Below are 15,812 nucleotides of genomic sequence, written 5' to 3'. Positions count from 1 at the left end.
CATACAAAAAAGACACATTTGGGCCAGGAGGATGGCTTAGTTGGTAAAGTAGCTGCCATGCACGTATGTGGAGTAGTTTGAGCCCCAGAACCTACATGCCAGCCCAGCTTATGTGTCAAGCTCTGGGCCAATCACAGAGCCTGTCTCAGAAAATAAGGTGGGTGGTTCTTAAGGAACAACATCTAAGGTTGACCTGTGGCTCCCACATACATGTGCACAGTGCTCCGGGACATGCATGAACATGCGCACACATGCGTGCACATAGAAGAATGCCACACACACCATGTCCTGGCTGTCCTGTTTTTGTTTTATGGGCTGGAAGATCTTTATCTTCCAGAGTGGAGTTTGCTGTGGCAGACAGCTTTAAAAGTTGACATTTCTTTCCTTTTATTTAAAGAAGTATTTGTGTGTGTTTGTGTGTGTGTGCGCACACGCGCGTATGAGTGCATAAGTGTGCATGTGTGTGTATGAATGCACACATTAGAGTGAGACAGTGGGTTTCCTGCCCTGTCACTCTCCACCTCAGTCTGGGAAGGTTTCTTTCTCATTGAATCTGGAGCTAGGATGGCAGTCAGCAAGTCCCAGTCATTCTCCTGCCTCTGCCCTCACAGCCCTGGGATTGCAGGCTCCTGCTCTCCTACACAGCCCCACGGAGGATTTCAGGTCTGTGCTGGGAATGTGCTTTTACCCACAGAGCCATCTCCTGAGCCCGAAGGTGACATTTCTTCTCAAGTGCTATCCTAAACTATCTGGGTACTTGTCTCATCCCGAGAGGACACCCACAGAGGGCTGTGCAGTCAGGGTTTGGGGAGTGGGCGCAGCAGAGGCCCCACAGGAGATGCAGAGGGAGGCTTATCTTCATATAAAAGTTGCCCATCACCTAAACCTGGAAGTCACCAGTTACCTCCGGCTGCAGCCTGCTGACTGGCTGGATGTGAGAGGTGTAGAATCCAGAGGGCTGGCTCCACCCGTAGCCTTCGACTGCAGAAGACTCAGAGCAGCTTCCTAAAGCTCTGTGTTTGGTGGAACTGGGATTCTAACTTGGGAGGTGCCTGCAGCAGACAGTGGGGCCAGGCTGCACCAAGCAAGTGAGTAAGTGGAACACAAGTTTTCTATGCTAGGGTGAGGGCCTTCGGGATGCTTTCAGAACCCTGGTCTCATATACCCTGGTCTTATATACCCGAAGATGGCCACAGGAGCGAGTGTTACCATGAAGGCAACGAGGAACTTAAGTCTTTGCTAATGCAAAGAGAACGAGACTCTGGTAAGTTTTCTATTTAGCAAAGGAAATCACTTCACTCTTCTATTTTGAGACAAGGTCTCATGTAGCCCAGGTTAACCCATGTGTAGCTGAGGACGACCTCGGACTCTTCTGCTCTTTCCAGCTCTACCTCCCGAGTGCTAGGATTGCAGGTGCTGACCACCAAGCCTGCTTTATGTGGTGCTGAGGAAGGAACATAGGCTCCATGCATGCTAGGCAAGCACTCTACTGACTAGGCTACACCCCTAACTAACTCCATCACTGCTCAACACAGTAAGCAGAGGACAGGTGGAGAAAGTGATGATGATGGGTCATCTGAAACCTCTGTCTAGAGAGGACGCTTGTGGTATACACGAACTCTTACATGGTGCTTATCAAACAGGACACAGCCCCCCACCCCCGCCACCCCCCACCCCCACCCCCCGCCGAGTCAAGGTTTCTCTTTGTAGCCTTGTCTGGCCTCAAACTCAGAGATCCACCTACTTCTGCCTCCCAAGAGTTGGGACTAAAGTCATGTGCCGCCACTGCCCAACACACTTCAACTGTTTTTATTTTTTCACATTTTAATTATTTCTTGTGTGGGTGGGCATCTGCCTGTGTTGGCCCACATGTGGAGGTCAGAAGACAACTAATGGGAGTTGGCTCTCTCCTTCTGCCATGTTGGCCATGGGAATTGAACCCTGGTTGTCAGCCATCCATATCCCCCCCCCCCCCAATTTAAGCATCATGTCTTCTCTGGGACTTCAATTGTACTTGTTTTGTAAGCTTCTATTTCTGAGTGGCTTTTCAGAAGCCTGTTCTACATAGGCTGGAACAAAGCCCTGTTAGTAGGGTATTCCCCTCACATGGGCTCCATTCCCAGCATCCCCGCTCGGCATAAACTGGCATGGTAATTCATGCCTGCAATCCAAGCACAGATGATGAGGTAGAGGCAGGAAGTCAATGTGAGGCCAGCCTAGAATACAGGGAATGAGGATCAGAGAGAAGGAAGGGAAGGAGGGAGAAGAGAGAGAGAGGGGGGGAGGGAGGGAGGGAAGAAGGCAGGAAGGCAGGAAGGCAGGAAGGCAGGAAGGCAGGAAGGCAGGAAGGCAGGGAGGGAGGGAAGGAGGGAGGAAAGGAGGGAGGGAGGAAAGGAGGGAGGGAGGAAGGAAGGAAGGAAGGAAGGAAGGGAGGAAGGAAGGAAGGAGACCTATTTTGTAGGGAGAGATTCCAACACACTAAGTCTTAAGCCTGGCTGAATAGCAGCAATGGTTCTTTAACTAAATTTGAGTCTGTGAACCCCCGACTCTATACTTGGTGTGGAATCTTTGCCGACTTTCCCATGTGGATAATATTTTTGTCCTAGTACTACAATTTCAACTGAACTCTAGGGCTGTGGTGCAGAATACTAGTTCTGCATGTGGGAGGCCCAGATGCACTATCTAGTGTCTCCTGTGTGTGTCTGTATTCCCAGCTCTGAGCTCATCAGAGAAGTTCAAGATGAGCCTCAGCTACTTAGTGAGTTCAAGGCCTGCCTGGATGACATAAAAACCTTTATCAAAAGCAAACAAACAAACAAACGAACAAAAACTCCCCATAAGTTTTTCCATTTAGTGCCAGGAAATCATGGGCCCCACACCCAAAGCCCTGGTCAGCAGCAGCCTGAGCGTCTTATTCAGTCAGGGCTGTATTTCTGATATTGCTAGCTTTCAAAATGCTACTTGGCTTTATTTTTAGGAAGGAAGACCTGCATTCACAAAACACTCTAGGTTAGATTGCACCATTCAGAGCCTCAAAGTACTTATAAGAGGTCCTATTTGCTCGTTGGTGGCACATGGCTGTGCCTGCCACACAAAAGCTGTGCATGCCACTCAATCGCTCTGCCACTGGGTTACAATTCCAGGTCAGAACCTATACCTTTTTAATGCCATATTTTCTGAGCTTATATATTACTTTTTCTATACTAGAACAAAACACTTTTTAATATTCTCAGTGGGCAATGGGTCAAGTGCTTGCCTGGCAAGCCTAATGCTCTGGGCCCCATCCCTAGAATCATACAGACCCGGCACAGGGGTCAAGTGAGCCATCTCAGTACTGGGAATGGGGAATGTCATGACCATTCTCAGCTGAATAGCCAGTTTGAGGCTAGCCTGAGATACATGAGGAGACCCTGGTTTGTTCTCTCTCTCTCTCTCTCTCTCTCTCTCTCTCTCCCCTCTAATTCTAATTCTATATACGTGCTAAGCCAGGCTAGTGCAGCACTTACTCTGTAGCCCAGGCTGGCTAGTCGGTTCTCCGGCCTCCGTGCTAGGACGATGGGTGTGAACTGCCACGCCAGTCCCAGCTCACTTATTTGTTTTAAAAATAAGATCTCATTTAATTTGGACTGACCTCAAACTCATAATATAGCTGAGGATGACTTTGAACTCGGATCCTCCTGAACTAGAGTTACAGGCATATATAGAGTGCATAGGTGTGAGATGCTATCATGCCTGCCTTATGTGGTATTGGGATGGAACTCAGGACTTCATGCACATTCGGCAAGCACTCCAGCAACTGAGCTACATTCCCAGTTCCCAGTGCCCCATTCGTTTTTATTTGGACAGAATGTTATACCAAAAAAAAAAAAAAAAAAAAAAAAAAAAAAAGATGTCATTTTTTTAGTCACACCAGGCTCATTGAACGCTATTCGCAAACACCTAGCTCCACCTAGTGGCTACAGGAGGGTCGATTTTTCCCGAGAAAGCTCTTGAGGCTGGTCTGGGACCCTGCCTAAGTGAGGGTAGCTTTGGTAACTCCCTGGAAGCTGATTCGGAGCAGAACGCCTGCCTGAATCACTCCCTTGAAAAAGGTCCAAACACAGTTGTTGGGTTTAATGACCTGCGTTATTATGGGCTTTGGATTTTGTGTGTGTGCCAAGCCAAAGCATGAACAATACACAAACTCTTAAGGAAAAACACCGTGGCAGAGAGCAGGGCAGACAACATAAGCCCACTGTCTGTGAGGGCTGGTGGTTTCACTCGCATTTTTATTGCATTAATCAATTTGTATTGCAGAACATAGGAAGACTGTTCCCACAGTGAGTTTTGTTTACTGAGAAAGATTGGGAAAGTAACAGGGGAGCCCTAATTCCTCACACTGCAATTCAGCAAGCTCCTTTCCACATGAAACGCAAATGGGCTGCAACCCAGCGTGCAACTGCGCTCTCTCTCTCTCTCTCTCTCTCTCTCTCTCTCTCTCTCTCACACACACACACACACACACACACACACACACACACACACACACGAGAAAGGCCTTGGAGAACCACCCTAGTCACGTACTCCCTTCTCACCCCCCCCCCCAAGGAGCACCCAGACCTTGGTCTTAAAGACACATTCCCTTGGGGGCATCAGTCCCTGTAGTAGCGGTTCTGTCATTTTGGCTGCCATCACCAGAGATAGCCTCTGCTTCAAGGACTGCTCCCTCTTAGCCCAAACAAGCTGACTTCAGAGGCCAGGGCCAGCCAGTCCGTAGACTCAGTGCTCCCGTAGGCAAGCAGGTTGGGCTGAGCACTGACCGTGACCACATGTGCCATGGGCCCTTTGAGCACATTCTACTTGGGTGGGTGGCAGGTCATGACAAACTATTTTGCCCCAAGCATGGCTTATTCTTTTGCAATGCCCAAGCCCTATGTGTGGGTTAGAGCTTGGTGACTGTCCCTCAGTGGTGGGGGTAGGGATGGGGGCTGTAGCCCTAGGAAACAAGCTCACCTTGAAGCCCCGTGGCTCAGCCTCGCCTTCTATAGTTCAGGGCATAGCTGGCAGGGGGAAGCGGCTCGCATGTGATGGGATTGTGACCATATGTTGCTTTCAGTTTCAAAGCAGACTTTTAATAGCGGTTTCGTGTTACCTAGCTAAAAGTAGCTGTGAGCTTCTTGCCGCGTTCACACCTCTTCTCCCTTGTCCTGGATCATTTGTTCTGTGCTCCCTAAATTACCCATCCTTCTTGGGTTTAAGCATCAAAAAAAAAAAAAAAAAAAAAAAACCTCTTAGCTTCTAGCTTCTGCTGTTCACCAACACAGGTGCTATGTCAGCGGATCGCTCCCTCCACCCCACCCCAGTTCCCCCCACAGCCCTCCATCTTTCCCCACCTGTAAGCAGCGGTTCCCTGGCCAAGCTCCAAAGCACTTTCTTTTATCCCTTGATTGGGGTTTTATTTTAAAGAAGAAAGCCAAGCACATTTTTAACAGCCACAGCCAGATGGGGCTGAGCTCTTCCGAGGCAGCGAGGCAGCGCAGAGGTAATAAAACCCTGAGAGCTGGTGCGGCTAACCTAATGAGAGAGGCTGGGGCTTCCTGCCAGCTCCCAGTCCTGAAGAATACCTGTGGCCTCCGTGGAGGAGGCTCGTGACCTACGGCAGTGTTTTCCCATTTCTCTGTCCTCAAAGGCTGAAGTTAGTGCTGCGCTTTCCTAGCCCCAGGCTTTTCCACCCCTGCCTTGGACAGTTTTCACTCTGTGCTCCCGTAGTGACTTCTCCTACCTTAATAGACCTTGCTGCTGTACCTCATGGCTCTCCTTCCTTCCTTCCTTCCTTCCTTCCTTCCTTCCTTCCTTCCTTCCTTCCTTCCTTCCTTTTTTTCACTTTAATTGCATTTTATTTGTGTGTTTGTGTGAACACGTGGACACATATCACAGAACCCATGTGAAGGTCAAAGGACAACTTTCAGGAGTTAGTTCTCTTCTACCGTGTGGGTCTTGGAGATCAAATTCAGGCACACACACACGCACACACACACACACAAGCTAGTGAAACACCATCCATTCCCTCCTCTGCCCTTCTGCAATGGACTCCCATGTGTTAGACTGAGGGTGTCATGGGTTAGACTGAGAGTGTCCTCCCCTCCAGAAGAGATGTCATAGAGGCCACATTCTTCCCTTGGCCTGGCCCCTGGCTGCTAGTCACTGACAGGTGCCTTTCTTGCCATCTCTCAAGGGTGTTCTATTTCCATGGCTGCAGCTATAAGTCACCGACTTCCACTCAACCAGGCCAGGACGACCGAGGGCTCAGGGAGCACGTGCACAAGCCAGGGGCCACTAGGCTGGCAAGCTAGTCTAGCTAAGCCAGGACAGTGAGAGATCTCATATCGAGAGAGAGAGAGAGAGAGAGAGAGAGAGAGAGAGAGAGAGAGAGAGAGAGATGCAGGTAGGGAGCTGGTTAAAATGCCCTTAGCACAAGCAAACACGAAGAAAAGACTCTCTGGCAACTGGGCCAGCTAACTTGGTGTGGGCAGCAGAGAACAAAAAGAAATCTTGTCTTGAGCTAGGCATGGTGGTGCCTTTAATCCCAGCACTCAGGAGGCAGAGGCAAGTGGATCTCTGTGAGCTTGAGACTAGCCTGGTCTGCTAAAGACACCCTGTCTCAGAAAACAAAACAAAACAAACACACACACACACACACACACACACACACACACACACACACACACACACACACAAACAAACAAAAACCCTGAAAACAAAAAGAAAAAAATCCTGTCTCAAACAAAGTACCAGGAGGGAAGGACACTCAAGGTTTTCCTCTGGTTTCCATACACATTTTATGGTACATGTACACACATACACATGCATGCATGCACACACATGTGTGCACACACACATGCACTGTAAATCTGTCTTACCATCCCCACTCTAATTAGCTACTCTCTCCATATTCATTCAGGACTTGCCTTTAAGAAACTTCTTGAACCATGCCTACCTAGCCGGGCATGTCCATCGTCCTCGATTAAGATGGATCTTAAAATCTGGCAGGAGTCAGGTTGTGGGGGAGCATAGCTGTGGCCTAGGATTTGGGAGGCTGAGGTAGAGTATATAGGTCATTTTCAGTTATATATTGAATTCAAGGCCAGCCTAGGCAATGTGATATGCTGTCTCAAAGACAGACAAACAAAAAACCAGCCTGGTCCATAGTCACCATTTCTCTACCTGAGTGCTGCAATAATCCCCACTTACCATCCCAGGCCTGACAACCTGATTGGTGGCCACTGAGGGAAGGGTCCTTCCTTGTCCCATTACTTGCCCCATCTTCCCCACGTACCCTGACAAGGGAGACAACATTTCTTCTGCTTCCTCTGTGGGGTCGAAGCTGACCTGTGATGACCCTTGGAAAAACAGATAGCATTTCATCACAGGTATAAATGGGACCACTTACTAAATATCCTCTTGGTGTCGGGAGCAACAGCAGTGCATCTCTTTCTTGTATTCTTTGTGCTAGTAGACAGTGAGAAATGCAAGCTATATAATAAGTGGTTTGCTGAAGGCAAGGGTGGAGCCCAGGCCCCCTTCTTACAGATGCCCTGATGTGGCTCACCCTTGCAGCACATTTGCTATTGGCAGAAGCCAAGATATTCTGAGAAGCTCTCATGCTTTGGCTCTAAGACTATCGAGACAGCGGACCTGGGGAGATTAGAATTCCCCAGGAGTCTCAGGCTGGGAGAAGAAAAAGGCTGGTGTCCTGGTACCAACCAGAGAAGAAACTTAGCTCACAGGGTTCTGACAGTTCACCCGATGGTCTTGATGGACAGAGTGGAGTCTGGACAGTGATGGGTCAGTGATGGGTGGGACCACACCTTGACCAGGCCTGCTAAGCTATGTACACCTCTTGCTCTTTATTTACACTGAAAGGACCCTGAAGTAACTTGGAGGATTGCTGGACCTCCGTCCTCTTCCCACAGAGAATAAACCGAACCTCCTGTCTCTGCTTTCCACTATTGCTTGACTCTTCAGTTGGTCTTACTGAAGACGGAAGACCAAACTTGGCTTGTTAAGGCTGCAGAAACCCAGGCTCTGACTCCAACAGCTCTGGCAATGCATTCTGCATGGGGGTGCAGACTTCCTGGGGAACAGAAAAAGCAACTGTGAGCAGGCGACCCTCCCACGGGGTGTGGTGGGGGCAGATACCTTATATTGGGTGAGAGACAGGGATAGGTAGTTATGGAGGTTTGGTGACTAGGTGTGAGCACCTGTTCAGGGTTTCGTGGGACTCCTGAGCAGCTCAGGAGCTGGGTTGAGGGGATCAGAAGACATAGGCCTCGCTCCCTGCTATTCCTCTAACTTCACTGACTGGGCAGCCTCAGAAGCCATGGGCCTCATGCCAAGCCCTGTTCTTGGCACACGCCCTCCACCCTAGCCTGAGGCTTCTTATTATTGTGCTCAAAGCAGCTGAGAAGACAGAGGAGATGGGAAACGGTTCTCAAACACATGGGAAGGGTGTGTAGAAACAGAACCTTGAAACAAAGGCCTATTGATGGGCTTGTTTGTGATGCAAGTTTGGGGGAGGGACACAAGCAGGTATGGGTGTGCTGGGGTTTTTTTTTTTTTTTTTTTGGTATGTGTATGTGAGTGTGTGTGTGTGGTATATACGTGTGTGTGTGTGTGTGTGTGTGTGTGTGTGTGTGTGTGTGTGTGTGTGTGTGTGTGATTGTGTCAGTGTGCAGATGTGGAGACCAGGGGAGGGTACTGGATATCTATCACACCCTGCCTCATTCCTTTGAGACAGGATATCTCCTAGACCCTGGAGTTAGGCTGGCATACCCCTGTAAAAATGGGGTTGCAGGTGTACACATGGGCTGCCGTGCTCTGCTTTTTCTCTAGGGGCTGAGATTTGAACTCTGGTTCTTGTGGTTTTGAAGCGAATGTTCCTACTCACTAGGCATTCCTCCCTCCATCTCCAGGATTAGCTGTTTTGTAGGGAATAGGGGGCCAGACTAAGGCCAAACCTTTACTTTGGAGGACCCTTCCAGACCAGAGCCCAGCCACTGTTCCCCAGCCACATAGCCATGGAGCTTGGTGCTTTGGCACAGACTTCTGAGTCCTTTGGAGCCCTTCAGATGGCAACTGCCATGCTTAACTGTCTTCTGCTCCTTTGGCAGGTGTCGGAGTACTGGGGATAGAGAGCATGAGAGATTAGCTCATAGTAGGTCACACAGTAGGAGGATCAGACAGCGAGAGAAAAGTGGCTTGGGGTTGGGGTGAAGCCCCATGGGTAAGGTGCTGGCTGTGCGAGCATGAGGACTGCTTCAGACGCCCCAGCACCTGTGTAAAAGTGGGGCGTGATAGCACACACCTATAATCTTGGTATTGGAGGACTAGAGATAGGGAGGCTCTCTGGGCTCGCTAGCCACACAGCCTAATGAATGAATGAATGAATGAATGAATGAATGAATGGATTGAATTAATGACAGTTCCAGGTTCAGTGAGAGATCCTGTCTCAAAAAAAACAAAAACAAAAACAAAAACAAACAAACAAAAAAACCCAGTGTGAATGATAAAGATACCAGATATAAACCTCTGGCCAGTACATGCAAGTATACCCATGTGCACACTCAGATGGACATGGACACATACAACCCCCCCCCCCCCAACACACACGAACCAGGCACAAAACTCAACTCACCAGCTTAGACTTCCCACCGTTCTGGGTAAGGAGCCTTGCCTGGTATGTGATACACATGTGATCTATTTTTAATTCTTCAAATTTTTATTTTATAATTGTGTACGCATTTATCTCTGTGTGAATTTGTGCATGTGTGTACCGGTGTGTGGGGATGCCAGAAAGGGTACTGGGTCCTCTGAAGCTGAAATTGAAGGCTCTTGTGAGTTGCCTTACATATGGGCACTGAGAACTGAACTTGGGTCCTCCAGAAGAGCAGCAAGTGCTCTCAAACACTGAACCGTCTCTCCAGCCTCTCCTTAAAGAAAAACAGACCCAGAAAACTTTAAAAATTAAATTTTCTTATTCTCTCTCTTTCCTCTTTCTTCCTTCCTTCCTCCCTCCCTCCCTCCCTCCCTCCCTCCCTCCCTCCCTCCCTCCCTTCCTTCCTTCCTTCCTTCCTTCCTTTTCTCTTTGTGTGTGTGCACGTGAGCACACAAGCATGCTCGCCTGTTGGGCACACACATGCCATGGTGGGCATAGTGGACATCAAAAGACAGCTTGTGAGAGTTGGTTCTTTCCTTCTACCATGTATGTTCTGGGAAATGAACTCAGGCCATTGGGCTTGGCAGCAAGCATCTTTACCCCTCGAGCCACCCTGCCAGACCAGGACAGGTACTTCCCCCGAGCTGTCACCTCAGCAGGGCTTTAGACCTTCTCCTTGGGCCAGCCCAACTCAGTGTTTTCCATTAATGAACAAAGAAACAGCCACAGTGAAATCACTCAGAGTGCCTGAGGCTGTACCGGGTGAAATGAGGCTGGGGTCTATGTCAGTGTTGGGTGTGGGACTGCTTCTGCAGAGCTAGACTTGTGTCCCTTCCCTTCTGTTCTCCATGAATATTCATCAAAGTTTGGCGGTGGTGCAGGCAGCAGGGCTGGAAGGAAGCGTTCAGATAGCTCCTTCCGAGCACGCTGAAGGAGCATTCAGCCCTGTGGGATTGCTTCTGAGTGGGTCTGAGGAGTTCAAAGCCGTTTCCTGCACACCTCCACTCTCCCATTTACTGCCTCATTAGATCCCCTAGGTCTGCCAAGAGCCACGCTGCCTGACTCGGCAGCTCTCACCCAGCCTCCTCACATCTTCCTCTGCCAGCTTTTGCGTGGGCTGAGGGAACTGGAATGGTGGGCGGTGGATGTTTTGGGGTGAACTTTACAGGCCAGTATCAGATGGACACCTGGTTTTGTGCGTGTGGTGGAGGGTGGCACTGGGGTCTCGCCTGCTCTATCCCAGGGTTTCTACACTTAAAGGGCCCTGGGCTAGAACCCACCGTACCTCGCCCAGCAGTAGCTGTTGAGTTAAGTAACCCAAGGAGCAGGGTTAGGCTTTGGGCTAAATAGAGAATGAATGTCTATTCTCAAGCCTGACCACATATGTTGGAGACAGAGGCCTCCCTTCAGCCTGTAAACTCACCTGTGCAGGTACACACTTGCCTGCCACTCTCACTCGCTTGGAAGAGATGCCCTCCTCCTGCCCTGGCACCTCCCGAGCATTGGCGCTTAAGGCCACTTGTAACAGTGAAGCAGCTGCCCATGCGCCTTCAAGTAGGGATGAAATGAGCCCTCAGCAGGCCTGGCACAGCCCCTGGGAAGGCAGGTTACTGTTGAGCAACCTCAACACAGTCTAGCATTCATTTCCAGATGCCCCGAGGGCTGGATTGTTTTCTTCCTCTTGCCCACCCCTCCCTCACCATAGTTACAGATTTTGCAAGATGGGCAGAGCACACATACTGGTGGATCCATTTCTACTACGTCCTCTGGTCTATCAGCCCCCTGTTGCTTTAGCTCTCTAGGAGGATGATGATTTCAACAGGTGCTCAGAACAAAACAGGGGAAGGAAACGAGCAGTGGGTCAGCCCTCAGGGCCAAGCAGACTTGGGAATTCTCACAGTGAGTTAGAGAATGGGACAGCAAGCATCTCCAACCGGCCCGAGGATCGGATTCCTCTTACTCTTTTAATTTAATTTAATTTTTTGAGATAAGGCCTCATGTAACCCAGGCTGGCCTCCAGCTGTCTATGTACAAAGTGTGGCTGTCAACTTTGTGTGTGTGTGTGTGTGTGTGTGTGTGTGTGTGTGTGTGTGTGAGTGAGGGGGCATGTGTTCAAACTGTGTGTAGTGATCGGAAGTTGGCATCCTGTACTCTATTCTGTCTACCCCCACTTTATTATTTTATTTTATTTCCTTTTGGTTTTCTGAGACAAGGTTTCTCTGTGAGGCCCTGGCTGTCCTGGAATGCACTCTGTAGATCAGGTTGGTCTCTAACTCAGAGATCTGCCTGTCTCTGCCTCCTGAGTGCTGGCATTAGGGTGTGTGCCCATACCTTGGCTTTCTCTACATCATTATTATTTTTTAAATTTTACTTGATTTTATGTGTATGGATGTTTTGCTTTAATGTGTGTATGTGTATCCACGCATGACTGGGGTCCAGGGAGGCCAGTGAGGGTGTCAGATCCCCTGGAGCTGGGATTTCGGATGGTTATGAGCCACCCTGTGAATACTGAGAACTGACCCCAGGCCTTTTGAAAGAACAGCAAGTCCTCTTAACAGCTGAGCCACCTCTGCAGATTCTCTTCACCCTTTTTTATTTATTTATTTATTTATTTATTTATTTATTTATTTATTTATTTATTTGTTTGTTTGTTTGTTTGTTTGTTTGTTTGTTTAGAGACAGGGTCTCTCACTGAACCTGGAGCTCACTGCTTTGGCATGTCTGGCTGGGGATCCATCTGTCTGCCCCTCCCATCAGCACGTGATCTCTAGAGAGGACTGCAGATGTGATTTGCCCATGCCTGGCTTTTTAGGAGGATGCCGGTGGTGGTGGGGTCCTCATGTTGGTATGGCTGACACTTTGCTGATGACCATTTTCCAACCCCAACCTTGCACTTTGACAAATTTCCCCGAGTGCAGCATGTATGCACGTGGAAACCAGAGGACGCCTCTGGGGAGTCGATTCTCGGTTTCCTCCATTTGGGTTCCAGGGGTTGATTTCAGACGATGAAGTTTAATAGCATGTACCGAACTGTTATCCTTTCCCCCTACTCAGTCTGAGACAGTCTCACGTAGCTTTGGCTGCCCTTGAACGTGCTACAGAGTTAAGAATGACCTTGAACTCCTCATCCTCATCCTGACCTCTGAAGTTAAAGGCCAGTACTGCTTCATTTAGTGTCACACGATGCTGAGGGACAGAACCCAGAACTTTCTATCTCTACCTACTGAGCCACATTCTAATGCCTGGAAATACCTTTTCTGTTTCTCCATCAAAATCTTTTCTTTCTTCCTCCCAAGCATCCAACAAGACTACTGCTACTATTGCTGGCTTCCCACTGGGTGTGGTTCTGAGACAGGCAGGTGGGTGGAAGAGTGAGCAGCTACTGGGTCTGCCCAGAGAGTTTCCACCATGACTCCCCATTGCTCCTATCTTGGTGGGTGGGGTGGCAGTGGTGGATGTCACAGGAAGGAGGCTGGGGCCTTGGTGACTGGGGAAGGCTTTTGCCCCCTCTCAACACTGCCATTGCATTTATTTATTTATTTATTTATTTATTTATTTATTTATTTATTATACACAGAGTTTTCTGCTTGCATATATGTCTGCATGTCAGAAGAGGGTACCAGATCTCATTACAGATGGTTGTGAGCCACCATGTGGTTGCTGGGAATTGAACTCAGGACCTCTGGAAGAGCAGTCAGTGCTCTCAACCTCTGAGCCATTTCTCCAGCCCCAGCATTGCACTTTTTAAAAAACTAAAAATAAGTTCTCAAGGGCTGTGGCTGTAGCTCCGTTGCTGGAGTGCTTGTCTGTTGTGGACGAGGCCCTGAGTTTGACCCTCACTATCCAATAAACCAGGTGCAGGGGTGACCTAAAATCCAGTGCTAGGCAGAAAGATCAGAAGTTCAAGGCTATCCTCAGTTAAGATCAACATTTAGGCTGCACAAAACTTGTCAATTTTTTTTTAAGCTCTCAAGCTAGGTGTTCATGTCTATAATCCTAGCACTCAGGAGGACAAGGCTGGCGATCTTGTACAAGCTCAAAGTCAGCCTGGGCTTCAGAGTGAGTTTCAAGCCAGCTCAGGTTACTAGGAAGACCCTGTTTCAAAAGGAAAAAAGAAGAAAGCAAGAGAGAGGGGTTAAAAGAAGGAAGGACAAAGAGAAAGAAGAAAGGAAAAGCATGTCTTTAGGTGAAGTACCTGTGGGGCCTGTTTGTTCAGCAGCAAACACTAACAGATACACACTGATTAGACAGTCCCAGGCCTGCTCTTTGCCTGGATTTCCACGGGGCCCTGTCTCTTTTCCAGGGCTGCTCAGAGTCTTCAGTTTGGGTTTTAGGCTCTTTCCCTTAGCTCTTCTCAGCTTCCAGCTCCCTCCTCTCAACATCCTACCCTGAGTTAGAGAATAAAGCATCTTTTCCTTTAATCTTCTGTTCTGTAAGCTCTGGCTCCACCCACTTTTAGGTGCCCCTGTCTCTACCTCCAAAGTACTCCATCACTCAGACAGTTTAAGTCTTCCAGTTTCCCTGGTTCCTTTCTTGCTTCCATACATATTCCAACCGCCTCTCTCTTTGTGTGTGTGTGTACGTGTGAGTGTGCATTTGTATACCTATGTATGTGAGTGTGCTTGCACATGTGTGCATGTAGAGACCAGGAAACAACATCAGGTGCTCTTCAGGTGCTGCCGTTCCCTTTGAGACAACTCTCACTGGCCTGGGACTGGAGGAGTAAGCTAGCCTTGCTGGCAAGCGAGTCCTAGGGACCCAGTCTCTGCACTCCGTGCCAGGATTATAAATGGGAACAATCAGGGGCAGCTTTTGTTTTTGTCTTTAAATGGGTCTGGAGAAGGCAGGTCTTCAAGCTTGCAAAGGCATTGCATCTTACCGAATGAACTCTCACCCCAGCCCAGCGTCTCTGCCTTAACAAAATAACAAACAAACAAACTCACTAGACTCAGAGGAGAAGAGCACTCGCTGCTCTTGCAGGGGTCAGGATTTGGTTCCCAGTCCCATAAGGAGAGCTCGCAGCTCTTTAACTTCAGCTTTAGGGGATCCAATACTCTCTCTGACTTCTCCGGGTACCAGCTCACAAGTGGCACAGACCCAGACACATAAATACAAACGCAAATACTTCCTTAAAAGAAACAAAACTTCCCTAACATTGCTTTACACACACACACACACACCCAAACACCCCACACACAAATGTGTATATATATATATATATATATATATATATATATATATATATATACATATGTATGTATGTATATTATGTTTGTGTATACATACACACACAGACAGACACACAAATACACTGTTTGCCTTGTTATATTTTCTTGAGACAGTCTATCTATCCTGGGCTGGCTTGAAACTCGCTACGTAGACCAGGCTGGCCTGGAACTCATAGGTGTTCTTTCTGCCTCTGCTTCCCAAGTGCTGGGATTATAGGCCTGCGCCACCGCGCCCTTGAAGCTTCCTAGTCTTCCCCTCCCTCCCTTCAAGATTGCAATCGGCTTGCTTCCCACTGCCTGCAGTTCATGACCTGTACAGGAGCCACCTCAGTGGTTCCATTCAAGAGTGTCTTTGCAGTTCCCACGCCTCAGCCTCTGTCTGGCAGCAGGCACCTTCTGCCTGGCCCTCCCTTTGGATGGGGCTGGCCCTCGTTAGTGATTTCCTGGCTTTCTGGTGACTCTTCCCTTTCCCACCCAGCTGGCTCCGGGTTGGGAAGATGAGAAAGATATCCCTGCCTCAGGCCTCCTCTGTCAAGGTTCCTCTTTTCTCAGTCCACGGTTGTGTCTTCTACTTTCATTCGTGATAAGGACATTTCTCTCTCCCTCGCCCCTTATGTCTGTTCCTTCTATTCCTGCCCTCCCCATCTTGCTAGTTGCTGGGGTGTTGGAATGACAAGTGTCACTTGGCACCTGTCAGCCCTGTTGTCTCACCAGGTATGCCAAGTCCCTCCTGTGTGTAGGGAGTCTCTCCTGAGCTTCAAGCACCCATTGTCTCTGCTTTATTAGGCTTAAATGGGACCAATCTACCACCTCCTTATTCCACACCCCCATTCCATCCCACCTCTCTTTCCTGCCCTCCCTTAGTGGGAGCTGGCTGACCCAGGCCGGGA

The 15,812-nt window shown here is 48.9% G+C and overlaps 1 long non-coding RNA gene across 1 annotated transcript; it reads right to left on the bottom strand.

Annotated features, from left to right (window-relative positions):
• Nucleotides 1-7,867: 7,867 nt before the first annotated feature.
• On the bottom strand, nucleotides 7,868-8,501 carry Gm46145. Its single transcript, XR_001779350.1, has 2 exons — nucleotides 8,241-8,501; nucleotides 7,868-8,113 (listed from the first exon to the last, which is right to left on the bottom strand). It is a non-coding gene; the product is annotated as a predicted gene, 46145 (long non-coding RNA).
• Between the last annotated feature and the right edge of the window lie 7,311 nt (nucleotides 8,502-15,812).

This window comes from Mus musculus, chromosome 1 (genome assembly GCF_000001635.26).
Source record: "Mus musculus strain C57BL/6J chromosome 1, GRCm38.p6 C57BL/6J".
Classification (NCBI taxonomy): Eukaryota; Metazoa; Chordata; class Mammalia; order Rodentia; family Muridae; genus Mus; species Mus musculus.
Note: the sequence above shows the minus strand (reverse complement) of the source record. Positions and strands in the feature narration are given on the sequence as shown.